The sequence below is a fragment of the Quercus robur genome, chromosome 11 (genome assembly GCF_932294415.1).
Source record: "Quercus robur chromosome 11, dhQueRobu3.1, whole genome shotgun sequence".
In the NCBI taxonomy this organism is placed as follows: domain Eukaryota; kingdom Viridiplantae; phylum Streptophyta; class Magnoliopsida; order Fagales; family Fagaceae; genus Quercus; species Quercus robur.
In genome coordinates, this window is record NC_065544.1 from 43,501,706 (window position 1) to 43,514,619 (window position 12,914).

Genomic DNA, 12,914 nt, shown 5'->3' on the forward strand with positions numbered 1-12,914 from the left:
GTGGGATTTTATTATATTGGGTTTAGTATTAAGTTGGTGAAAAATTGAGCATGAAATAAGAATCAGTGCAATTTCGCGACTAGCTCACGAGAAAAGTAACCCACGAAAAGGGCACATGAGAAGCACATGCTGGAAGCTAGAGAGTCATGCCAGGCTGTAGATTTCATGAGTGTCTGGCAGGTAAGGCCTTTCCGCGAAATACTCGCGAAACATTCTGCTTGGTAAATTTTAAGTGTGACTTTCTTACCCTTCACCCATACTATATATATCCCCATTACCCACAAAAGTATGAGAGGCCATTCAGAGAGAAAAACCTTAGATGGGTTTTCTACAACACACACACATCCATCTTTTAAAGAAAGAGCTACTCATCCTTAGTGAGAAATCATTGTAGTCTCTTCTCCTTCCCTCTCCCATTGCCATACCTTAAGAGGAGATTTGTACCTGAACATAACCCATACATATTCAGAGTGTAAAGAGTGTTTTGGAGCTTGAGAAGCTTTAGGGATTTGCCAAAAGAAGCTAGTAAGGCTTGGCGGATGCAATTGGGTGTATTGCGGGATCTGGAAAGCTAGAGAAGACATGACTTTGAGAAGTCCGTTGGTAGCAGGAGCTTTAAGGGCTTAAGTACATAGGGTAAACTAGGCTTGGAGGGTCTTTTGTTATTCGTGTACTCCAACTTTATTCTCTAGTGGATTGATTTCAACTTGGAGGGTCGTGGAGAGGTTTTCGCCTAGTTCTTCGGTTTCTTTTTTGATAACATGTTTTGGTGTTATCTTGTGTTTGCATGCACTAGAGTAGTATCGGTTCATTGCACGCATTTACTCTTGTTCCACACTTTGATTAAGTAAGAGTAAAAGCAATCTAGCCGTTATTTTTAATTGGGGGTCTGAACAAGCTCTTGTATTTCACACAAATACAAGCTTTCAATTGGTATCAAAACGGGTACACTTGTTTTGGTTTAATTATCTAAGTGTGATCCTTGACCCCTTGTGTGTTTTGGCATGGATAGTGTTTTGAATGCTTTTATGGATGTTTTGGATGTTGTTGAGTGTAACATGCCATGTGTTTGTGAAAATGTCTCTATGAGTGTTTATCCTCATGCTTGTGATGACATGTTACATGAATCTATGGGTGTTGTTGAAATTCCAATTGTCAAACTCTTGAAGAAAAAGGCTAAGAAGTTTCATGAGAATTTGAGCAAGTTCATTTGTGAAAATAATAATTTGATTGCTGAACTTAATGAATCCAACAAATTGGTTGAAAACTATAAGAAACTTGCTAAACATTCTTTTGAAAAACTAAAGGAGTTTGAATGTTTGAATATAGACTTGGATGCTAAACTTGTTTTGTCTAACAAACTTGTTGATGATCTTAAATGTGAAAATGAATCTCTTAAGATGCATGCCAAGTGTTTTATTGCTGAACCTATTGCTAAAAAGGAAGAAAATCTTTGTTGCAATCATGTTGTGTTGCCCGATTTTATGTCTATTGTGAGTTCTACCTCTAAAGACAAATCAGTGTACATTCCTCCATACAAAAGAAACCAAAAAGTGGAGAGAAAGGCTCTCAAGCCAAAGCCTCCATTTAGATCTCAACTTAAGGTTTTGGATGGATCTAAGTTTGTTTCAGCTTGCCACCATTGTGGTGTGATTGGTCATATAGGACCTCAATGTCCTAAGTTGAAGAGAGAACAAAACCATGTTGATAGGGCCCTTCCCAAAAAGCCTAGTAGACCTAAACACATTGTTTGTCACTAATGTGGTGCCTTTGGTCATCTTAGACCTCATTGCTCTAAGTTTCAAGCTCTTAAAAGAATCAAAAGAAAGGAGAAACTTGAGTTTCTTGGAAGTTGCACTATGAAAGCAAAACCGGTTTTGGGGGACAAAATGGGCTTCTGCCCTTTTCCACAAAACTAATTAGCCTTTTGCCCTTCTTCCCAAACTAAATAGGGAAATGCCCCTCTTTTAAAACTCGACTTTTTCAAAATCGAGTTAAACCCTATAGTGACGTTTTTAAGGACCTATAGTGGCGTTTCGTAACTTGATATCCATAAAATCGAGTTATAGGCAATTTTATTGCCTATAACTCGATTTTGTGAATATCAAGTTATAAAACGTCACTATAGGTTCTTCAAACGTCACTATAGGTCCTTAAAAACGTCACTATAGGGCTTTAGAATTTTTTTTTTTTTAACTCGATTTTGAGAAAGTCGAGTTTCAAAAGAGGGGCATTTCCCTATTTAGTTTGGGAAGAAAGGCAAAAGGCTAATTAGTTTTGTGGAAAAGGGCAAAAGCCCATTTTGTCCCGGTTTTGGGGGAAAATGATAAGTTGTTGAAGAAAGTTTTTGATGTTCTTACCTCCTTGTCTATGTGCATCTCTAGTTCTCATTCTTCCAACCCTTGTCTCACTTCTTATGAGACACTCATTCCAAACAATCATTCCATTTGAATGAGGAAGGGTTTTTATGGTTGAGCTTTTGCTCTTTTTGGTCATTGATCTAATTCTTTTGATTTTTGTAGGACCCTTCATGCATAAAATGCTACATATTCATGCATTTGTGCATCTTGCATTTATTTGTATGTATTACTTTTGTTTTTTGATCTTACTTTTATGTTTTAGTTTTGTGTAAGTATAAATTCCAAAACCACATAAAAAGTGAAAAATTCGAAAAGTTTGATCATATATGTTTGAGCACATATCATATGTGAGTTTAGCCTAGTATATCCGTACTAAGAGCGTAGTGAATTTACAAGCTTAGCTTGTTATGTATGCGTATTTTCTAAGTGTGAGCAAAATCTAGAAATCTACGTTTTGATTGTTGTAAATAGATCTTCACGCTTGTTATGAATGATTGGTCAATAGTCTTGTTTGATATAGATATGTGCATAGACTTGTGCCTATATATCTCCTCACATTTTTATTTTTTTTGCTTAAGAGCTCACTAATGTGAAATCTCGAAAAGAGATAGTGAGCTGAAAAAGTCATCACACATACTAGTATTTGACTAAGAAAAATGAAAAGTGACTTGTATTGAAATGTATGGTGTAAAAGCCAAAGGCTCAATTGTCAAAGTTCTATCAAAATGTTTATGGCATCGCTTCTCAAAAATTTGAGTTGTATTTGATCAAAAGTATGAAAAATGGAAGCTAAATGAAAAGCTTTCAATCTATTGTAAACACATTAGTGAGGGGTCATATATGTTTATTTCTACAAGTGAGATAGGTCACTTGACTTCGTAGTACTTATGTATGATTTTATTGAATTGATCATTGAAGTTTCATACTAAACTATAGACTAGTTCATACTTGATCTACACACATAACACACAAGTCTAATGTTTAATGAATGTCTATTTCATTTGTGTGATTGTACAAGTTCAAATGTGATGTGTGTATGCTTAACCATATGTGGATCAAATCAAAAAGATTTTTGTTCTTTTTTCTTGCTTTTGGAAGTCATTTATATCACCCATGTTTTTCAAAGTTTTTCAAGTTGATTTTGTGTGAAAAACATGTTTTCTAGGTGTTTTCGTGACTTATTTCATGAGTAAGCTCAGTTGCGAGTTTAAATGGTCAAATTCTCAAGTTTTTCAACTTTAAACAGAGAGTTTCATGAGTGTTTCGCAAGAAGGGCTTACCAGTGAGTTACTTGCAAAAATTCCCAGATTTCGCAAAAATTTCCAGATCAGCTTTCTAAAGGACATTTCGTGGGACATTTGTTTTAAATTTCTCCCATCTTCTCTCAAACCCCTATTTTTATGTTTCTACATCAAAACCCAACTAAATTCAATTGTTTTTCATTCCGTTAACATCTCTAAGGTAATATTTAACTCTTTTCATTGATTTTGATCATTAGATTATGTTTTTAGGGGTTTTATGTTCATAGTTGGAAATTTCTTAAATGGGGGGTTGGAAAACTTAATTTTGTCAATCTTTTTTATTAGGTTTTGTTTTAAATGATGATTTGCTTTGGATGTTGGCCCCTTGTGACGAAAATAACATGTATTTAGGTAAAATTTTCATATGAGGGATGGATGTAAGCTCCACGTCTATCCAACTTTGCAAAGTACAAATTGAAAAAACGTTGAAAGCTTCATCCGCTGTTCCTATGTTTTTTTCCACCATTAATTTATCGTCTGGGGTCAAGCTATGGTGGCATTCGCATAAGCGCAAGATAGTTTCTCCGACTTTCCTTTAGTTTCATTCTGTGGAGGCAAATGAGGCAGCACATTTGTTGGCAAAATTAGCAAAGCAAGGAGAAGAAGAACAGATATTGATTGAAGATTCCCCTCACTCCTAACCTCACTCAGTGCATTGAAGAACAAGCAGAGTCTGATTGGCCAAGTTATGCTTTTGTGTGATTGTTTCTCTCTTCATTGCATTTGTCTTGCTTCGATGTTATTGTTGTTGTTTTTGCGTTTTTGTTTTTAAAATGAAGTATGAGTTTTCAGGCAAAAAAGGCCTTTGTAATAATTTATTATGCGTCTGTCCTGCTTCATCTGCTTTGCTATGTGAGAGGTTAATGGTCCTCTGTTTTGTTCGTTGGTTCAGGTTTTGATTGTATAATATGTACTTAAAGTTACTTTTTTTCTAATTCCTTAAAAGTTAGCTACTACTTGAAAGCCTGAGAAGTTAACTTTAAGGTCACCAATAAAGGTCTCTGATTACATACATATTGTTAGGTTCTAAAAACTTAGGATCTTATGTATTTAGAATTCTAATATGTATTGTTGACAAACCATGATCAAAACAAGATATTTAGTCATGTTTAGACTTGCTCAAAGTTGGTTCATTTATGTAAAGTTGGATTTAAGTTGATACAGAGTTAATAAAGCACTTCGGCCTGGTTCAATCGATCAAAGCTTAGGCTCGATCAATCAAAATTCGGGCAGAATGCGTTTTCTGCTGAATTCCAACTCAATCCTAGTTTATTTAAGACGTTTAGGTTTTTGTGTTTTTACCCTAGGTATATAAGGCAAACCCTAGCCACGTTTTAGTATTGCTCATATTGCTGTTTGTGTAAATCTCTTGTGAGATCTGTAAGGAGCTTTCCTTTACACAAGCTTAGGATTATCAAGAAGGAAATTTCTTCAAGAGCTTGATGATCATTCAGTTGCTACCCCAATAACTTAAAGAAACACAAGCAGGTGTGCTTGTACTTGCTGGAGAATCCAAGAAAGAAGGAGTCCGTGGTTTCGGAGTTTGCACGTGGTCATGTCAGTAAGTTTCTACTGGTGGGTAGCAATAGGATGTTAGCGGTCTAAGTCCTGTTAAACAACTTCGATTCTTTCATAGTGGATTCAGGTTTACCTTAAGGATAGCTGGGTTAAATCCTCCCTAGGTTTTTACCGGTTTGGTTTCTTGGGTGATCATATCATTGTGTTATTTATCTTTCCGCTGCTTTGCATGATATGATTGTTTGATTGTGATAACCTAGATTTGGAATTTGGACTAAGTAACAACTTGGCTAATTACCTAAATTAATCCAATTGTGTTTTAAGGGGTCTAAAAAACTATCAAATGGTATCAGAGCGGGTTGCTCTCTTGTTGTTGATCTTTTGATCACTGAGTTGATCCTTGACCCTTGTTGTCATGGAACTCGGACATTCTCTTGTTATTTCTCCTCACTTTGATGAGAATAACTATGCTTATTGGAAAGTAAGGATGAAAGCATTCCTGAAATCAATTGATGAGAGAGTCTGGAACTCCATCGAATACAGATGGGAGAAGCCCACTACTCCTGTTAGTGAGTGGCAAATTTCTCAAAAAGAAGCAGCCACATTCAATAGCAAAGTTATGAATGCTATCTTTAACACTGTTTCTGTGGAGAAATTTAAGAGAATCTCTAATATTGAGGTTGCTCATACTGCTTGGAATATCCTCAAGACTGTGCATGAAGGCACAAAGACTGTCAAAATCAGCAAATTGCAGCAATTAACTTCTAAATTTGAAAGTATTAAGATTTCCGATGATGAATCTTTTGATGAATTCTATGCTAAACTTAATGATATTGTTAATTCTGCATATAACTTGGGTGAAATCTATGATCAACCAAAAATTGTTAGGAAGATTCTTAGATCTTTAACTGAAGATTTTAGACCCAAGGTGACTGCCATCACTGAGAGCAAGGATGTGGACTCCATCCCTGTTAATGAACTTGTAGGATCTCTTCAATCCTATGAGTTGGACCTACCTAAGACTAGCAAATCCAAAATAATGGCTCTTTAGTCAGTTGATGATGTTGATATTGGTGGATTTGATGATGAGCTCTCTGCTACAGAGATTTCTTACCTTGCCAAGAACTTTAGGAATTTTCTTAGAAACAACAATAGAAGGGCAAGAGATAAGAACACTGCTGAACCTAGAAATTTTAGGAAGAATGATCCCACTAAGGTTAACAGCACTGATAAACCTAGAGAAAAAGTAGGTCAATCTTCAAATAATTCTATGGGTTCTCAGTGTTTTGGATGTCAAGGGTATGGTCACATGAAATCTGAATGTCTTACTTACTTGAAGTCTAAGGGAAAGGCTATGGCTGTAACCTTTAGTGATGGTGAAGTTTCTGATGATAAGTTTGGTTGTGACGAGGATGGAAACCTCATTGCTTTCACTGCTACAGCTGTAGTCAATGAAAGCGTATCTGCTGAAGATAACCCTTCTGATGGGGAACTCTTTGAGAATGCAGATCTTCAAGAAGCCTACAATAAACTTTGCAAAGTTGCTGCAAAGGATGCTATGAATGTTGAATTAGGCTTGAAGAAAATTGCATCTCTTGAGCTTGATAAAAATAATTTGCTTGTTAAACTGTTTGATGCTACTGAACTTTTGAATAATGTGAAAACTGAGAACATGCTTTTGCTTGATAAAGTTAAGAATTTGGAACATGAGCTTTCTGTTGCTAAAGAACAATCTAATAGGTCTGCTAGTTCCAAACTTGATCATATGCTGAGTGTTCAAAAGTCTCATTTTGACAAAACTGGATTAGGTTTTATAGAAAGCATCAATGTGTCTGCACCCAATTCCACTATCTTTATTCCTTCATCTTCTTCTGAAACCCCTGTGAGTGAGGTTGTGAGTGAGGTTGTCAAACCCTTAGAAGTTACACCTCTTAGGAAGATTAGGGTTGAACTGAAAGAGTCTAAATCTAAGCAGCCCACCTTTTCTAAGGACAAGTCACATGATAAGCCCGCATGAGTTTGTCATTTTTGTGGAAAGACTGGACACATTCGTCCAAACTGTAACAAGTTGTAAGCTACTAAGAGAGCAAACAAACCAAAAGTACATGTGCCTCAAGCACAAGATCTCATGGTACTCATTGGTGAATTGGTAAAGGCTCTAAACCTTTATTCCAATTCTGGAGTTGGAAATCATTCCCATGTGAATAAGAACTCCAATGCTCGTGGTGCATCTAAAAAGTTTTGGATGCAAAAGGCTCAATCCAATTGAGTCCTTCTGACATGGTCCTTGTGCTTCATTGCTATCTTTTGTGACCATTGTTCTTTGGTTTTTGTTTTCTTTGTTTCTAGGATTTGCATTGCATAACATTCATGCATTTCATTCTAAGTTGTTTTTGTTTTTGTTTTTTTTGTTTTTAAATGAAGAAAAAGGAAGCAAGTTGTGTTTTGCATTATTTTCTTGGTTTTTGAAAACAAGGTTGGTCAATTTATTTTCACATAACATGTCTTTTGTACCTTGTTTAGCTTTGATGAGCTTACTTATTGCACTTTACTAGTTGAAGCTTTGTAGTGCATGTTATGTGAGAAAGATGTTTATGGTTTTGATCACTTTGTCTTGATCTTGAAGTCACATGTCTTTGACTGTTGGACTTGAACCTTTAGAGAAAGGCATAAGTAACTATCTCACCACTGTTCACTAGCCAATCATAAACACCTTAGTGCATATCGTAAGATTTTGTACTCGAGAAAGTGTAGCACATGCACAAAAAGATCATAAGGTGTAGCCTCGATTTAAATGCTAAAATTGGTGTGTACATTATCCTGGCTATTTTAATAAGTTTCTGAATAATTAAAATTTGTGTGTACAATATGAGGCAAAATCAAGAAATTTACATGATTGCAAGCTTATGATCTAGAAGATATGGGAGTTATATGATGTAACTCTTTTGGTAATAGTCTCTTTCAAATTCTATGTGATGAATTTTGTAGACTTTGTGTTTGATTGCTATACACATATCACTTCACATGTATTTCAAGTTTTCGTTAGTTGCACACATTACACGAGTTACTCTTTACTAAACATTGTACATGTTATTGCATGTGTCTTTGGTCTGACTAACCAAGTTTGCAAATACTTTGAGTTTTTATGCAAAACAATTTTGATGCTTGAAAATCTTATGGAAAATGCTTGAAAATCTTAATTTTGGGAAAACTAGGCTTAAACTTTGTTTTTGAAAAACATTACTTCACATACTCATGCATTTTGTTCATCAATTTCAATGCTTTGAGGTGTTTCTAAAATGTGTCTTTGTTATTTTCAAAAACTGTGTTTTTTTCTCAAAAATTTTGTGAGCCTCTGTCTAATTCGATTGATCCAATCTGTTTTTCAATCAATCGAAATTGTTTTAAAAGTCTTAAGGAAGCCTTTGTCTGCTTCGATTGATCCAATCTGTTTTTCGATCAATCGAAATTGTTTTTAAATTTTTAAAAGAAGCCTCTGTTTGTTTTGATCAATCGAAACTGATTTTCGATCAATTGAAAGTCATGAATCAGGTTTTTTAAAAGGTAGATTTGACTTGTTCAGACTTACTTTTCAAAAGTTCTTTTCAAACTTTTCTCTCTCTCCAAATTGGACAAAGCTCACCTACCAATTTTTTGTCATTTTCCTCTGGATTTTTTTGCAAAGTTTTCCTCTCTCTAAGCCGGTAAGTCTATTTTGCCCTTCCTTTTGCATTTTAGTTCAAGTTTTCATGCATTTTTACATGAATTTCATGGGTATTTTTGGAACTTTTCAAATTGGGATTTTTTGTTGATTCAAGCTTCTTTTTTTTGAAATTGATCATTGTGTTTTGTTCCTATAATGTTATAATCATGATCTATGATGATTAATTTGATCAATTTGGTGTTTTATGAGAAATTGAAAATTCTAGGGCTTGTTTTTATCTGAATTTGGGGATTTTGTTCAAATTGATTTCAATTGATGAAATTGGCTTGTTGAATTGATGTAATTGACCATTATTTTATGTAATCTAACTTGTGTAATGATCAACTGGTCAAATTTTCTAAAAAAACTATCAAGTGATTTTTCAATTTTTAGGGTTTTTGTTAGAAACTCTATACTCAAGCCAATTTTGTGAACTTGATTTAAATTTGAACTTAATTGCACTGCATTAGAGCATGTATCATGACAGTTAAACTGTTCATGCATCATATAGATTTTTGTTCTATATTTTTTTGTGCTAACTTGCAGTTTGCCTTTGGTTTTTGTTTTTTTTCTTTGTGTCTTGGTCCTTATCCTAGCACCATGCCTAGGAAGACTAGAGCCCATAGGACCCCCTCCACTTCCTCTGAGTCTCCCTCTAGGAGTGAGTTGTTTAGGAATGACAAAAGCAGAGAGGTCTATGAGAAACTGAACTGTAAGCGTAAGATTTGAGCTGAGCGTTCTGTTGTGTTAGATAAGGTAGATCTTGCCATTAGGGCAAACCTTGAGAGTAAAGGTTGGCTATCCTTGTTAGAGGTAGATCATCCACCCTCGACCGCCCTGATTAGAGAGTTCTTCTCGAATCTCTCTTGCCACGTCTATGATTCCAACACCCTTGTTCGAAGTTGGATATGAGGTATTGAGTTCACCATTACCCCTCGGATAGTGGCTAATGTTCTTGGGGTTTCGGTCATTAGGGAGCTTGTCTATCCTTATAAGGATTCTCCACCCTTAGATGTCGTTATGTCATACATCACTGGGTCTTCTATCCAGTGGGATTTTGATCCTCAGATCATGTCTGCTGAGCTTACTGAGACTACCTATCTTTTCTTTAGGGTAGCGTGTCATTCTTTGTGGCCTATTTCTCATCTCCACACCATCCCTCTTGAGCGATGTGTGTTTTTGTACGCTTTTTTTTCTGGTGCGTCTATCAGCTTTCCACATCTGTTTCTTCGTTCTTTGAATGAAGTTCATAGGAGTTCTACCGTAACGCATGCTCTTATCCATCCTATTTTCATTCATAGGATTTTGTTGTTTCTTGGTGTAGCTGATTTCCCTACCGGTGAGCCCGTTCATGTCATAGCTCCCATAGGTGCCACATTCCTTAGGCAGAGGGCTGCTCACTTGAGAGTTGGTCCTACGCGTCCTAGAGGTGCGTCATCTGGTGTTGTTCCCCCTCCTCCCTCTTCTGCAGGTGCTGATACAACTAAGGCGTCTGGTGCTGTTGCTGCTGATGCTAATGTTCCTCCACCGACTACTTCGGATGATTTAGACATTCGACGTACGTTGGATCATGTCTTGACCGTTCAGGTGGCTCATGGACAGATTTTGGTGAACGTGCTCGATGAGATCCATGCTTTGCGAGCAAAGTTGGCACAGTTTCGACGATCCTCACCGCCACTTCTTTTTGATGATGGATTTTGATTGCCCTTTGGCATTCCGTCACAAAAAGGGGGAGTACATATTTGAGCACTTGTAAAGTTCTTGTTTTCAAGGGGAGAGCATTTTTGTTGGTTGGAGCATGTGGAATTTAGATTGTATCTAGGTGTTTCACATTGTATTTACCTTTTTAGCTCGTTTTTTATTTGTTTGAGCTATTCATGTTAGGGGGAGATACTTTTATTATTTTATTTGTTTCTTGTTTCAACTGCTTATTGATTTATATTTATGAGTTATTCATTGATATATGTCTTTATTGTGTGTTGGTTGAAATCAAGAATTTATTTTGTTTACTTGTATTTTTCACACATGCGGTTATGCATTTTGTTTAGTGTTTCAGTAAATATACAGGTTGATTCAATTAAGCTGCTGTCTATACTTGCAACTGATGGATAGTAGTTAGGATTGGATTTATTTTTATGAGCATTTTTTATGTAAAAGGCTTTTCTTTGTAAACTTGAGCTTTTAGTTGTGTTTTGTCACGGATTGCCAAAGGGGGAGTTAGGTTCTAAAGACTTAGGATCTTATGTACTTAGAACTCTAATATGTATTGTTGGCAAACCATGATCAAAACAAGATGTTTAGTCGTGTTTAGACTTGCTCAAAGTTGGTTCATTTATGTAAAGTTGGATTTAAGTTGATGCAGAGTTAATAAAGCATTTCGGCCTGGTTCAATCGATTGAAGCTTAGGCTCGATCAATCGAAATTCAGGCAGAATACGTTTTCTGCAGAATTCCAACTCAGCCCTAGTTTATTTAAAATGTTTAGGGTTTTGTGTTTTTACCTTAGGTATATAAGGCAAACCCTAACCACGTTTTAGTGTTGCTCATATTGCTGTTTGTGTAAATCTCTTGTGAGATCTATGAGGAGTTTTCCTTTACACAAGTTTAGGATTATCAAGAAGGAGATTTCTTCAAGAGCTTGATGATCATTCAGTTGCTGCCATAAGAACTTAAAGAAACACAAACAGGTGTGCTTGTACTTGCTGGAGAATCCAAGAAAGGAGGAGTCCATGACTTCGGAGCTTGCACGTGGTCGTGTCAGTAAGTTTCTACTGGTGGATAGCAATAGGATGTTAATGGTCTAAGTCCTGTTGAACAAGTTCAATTCTTTCATAGTAGATTCAGGTTTACCTTGAGGATAGCTAGGTTAAATCCTCCCCAGATTTTTACAGGTTTGGTTTCCTAGGTGATCATATAATTGTGTTATTTATCTTTTCGCTGCTTTGCACGATATGATTTTTTGATTGTGATAACCTAAATTTGGAATTTGGACTAAGTAACAACTTGGCTAATTACCTAGGTTAATCCAATTGTGTTTTAAGGGGTCTAAAAAACTATCACATATTATATTTCAGCATGCGTGTGAAGCATGCTCAAACATCCTCAAAAAAATTAGAAGAGCATCACTTTTTATCATATGGTAATTGGGGCAAATTATATAGAACCAGGAGCTAAATGTCAACAATTCTGCTGTACTAGAATTTTGATTTTTCTCCTGTGTGTGTTTTAAGATGTTTCTCAAGGACAGCTAGTCTAACTGTTGTGGCTGGGACAATCAAGTGAACTAGCTTTTTGCACTTCTTCATTAAAGTTCTGATTCCATTCTTTTTTCATCTCCTAATACAACAATGATGGAGCTCAATTATCAATTCCTGTTTGATAATTTTCTTGTAATCATACAATGTTATTAACTGCTTGGTACATAAATTATTTAACCAGGTGCAGATAGAAAGAAACCTTGTGAGTTACAATTGTTCATTTTCATGCTTGGTTCACCCATTTTGAATTGATTGTTAGATATTGATATACATAGTAACAAAATAAAAAAGATTGTTTAGCATTGAAAAAAAATAGACTAAAAAAAAGGGCAATAATAGGTATCCATAAAAATAGAATTATGGCAGGGTAACTTGACTGATTCCACCAGTGAACTATAATTTTTAGGGCATGTTTCAAATGCATGCTGAATTTTCTTACCTATATTACTCAGTTTTCTGATTCATAATCTTAGTTTTCTTGTATCTTTGATGTAGTTTTTCAACATATTTTCGGACACTAAAAACTAAAGACTCGAGTACATCAAAAATGTGTTTTACTCGGATTTTCCAGTACATATAATGTTTCACCCCAACAAACTTCTTAAAACTTACGGATGAAATTCAATTTTCTTATAAATTTTATGGACAAAAACAATATTTTATCCTTTGATTTTTCTCGTGTGTGAGTGTGTTAAAATGTTTCTCATGAAAGATAGTAAAATTGCCCCAACTAGAACGATCAATTGAGATAGGCTTTTTATACTTCTTTATGAAAG

General features: G+C 35.5%; 1 protein-coding gene across 3 annotated transcripts in view; it reads left to right on the plus strand.

Annotated features, from left to right (window-relative positions):
- Positions 1-12,914, plus strand: part of LOC126707217 (4-hydroxy-3-methylbut-2-enyl diphosphate reductase, chloroplastic-like) — a 102,467-nt gene that overhangs the window by 30,322 nt on the left and 59,231 nt on the right. The gene's annotated exons all lie outside the window — the stretch shown is intronic.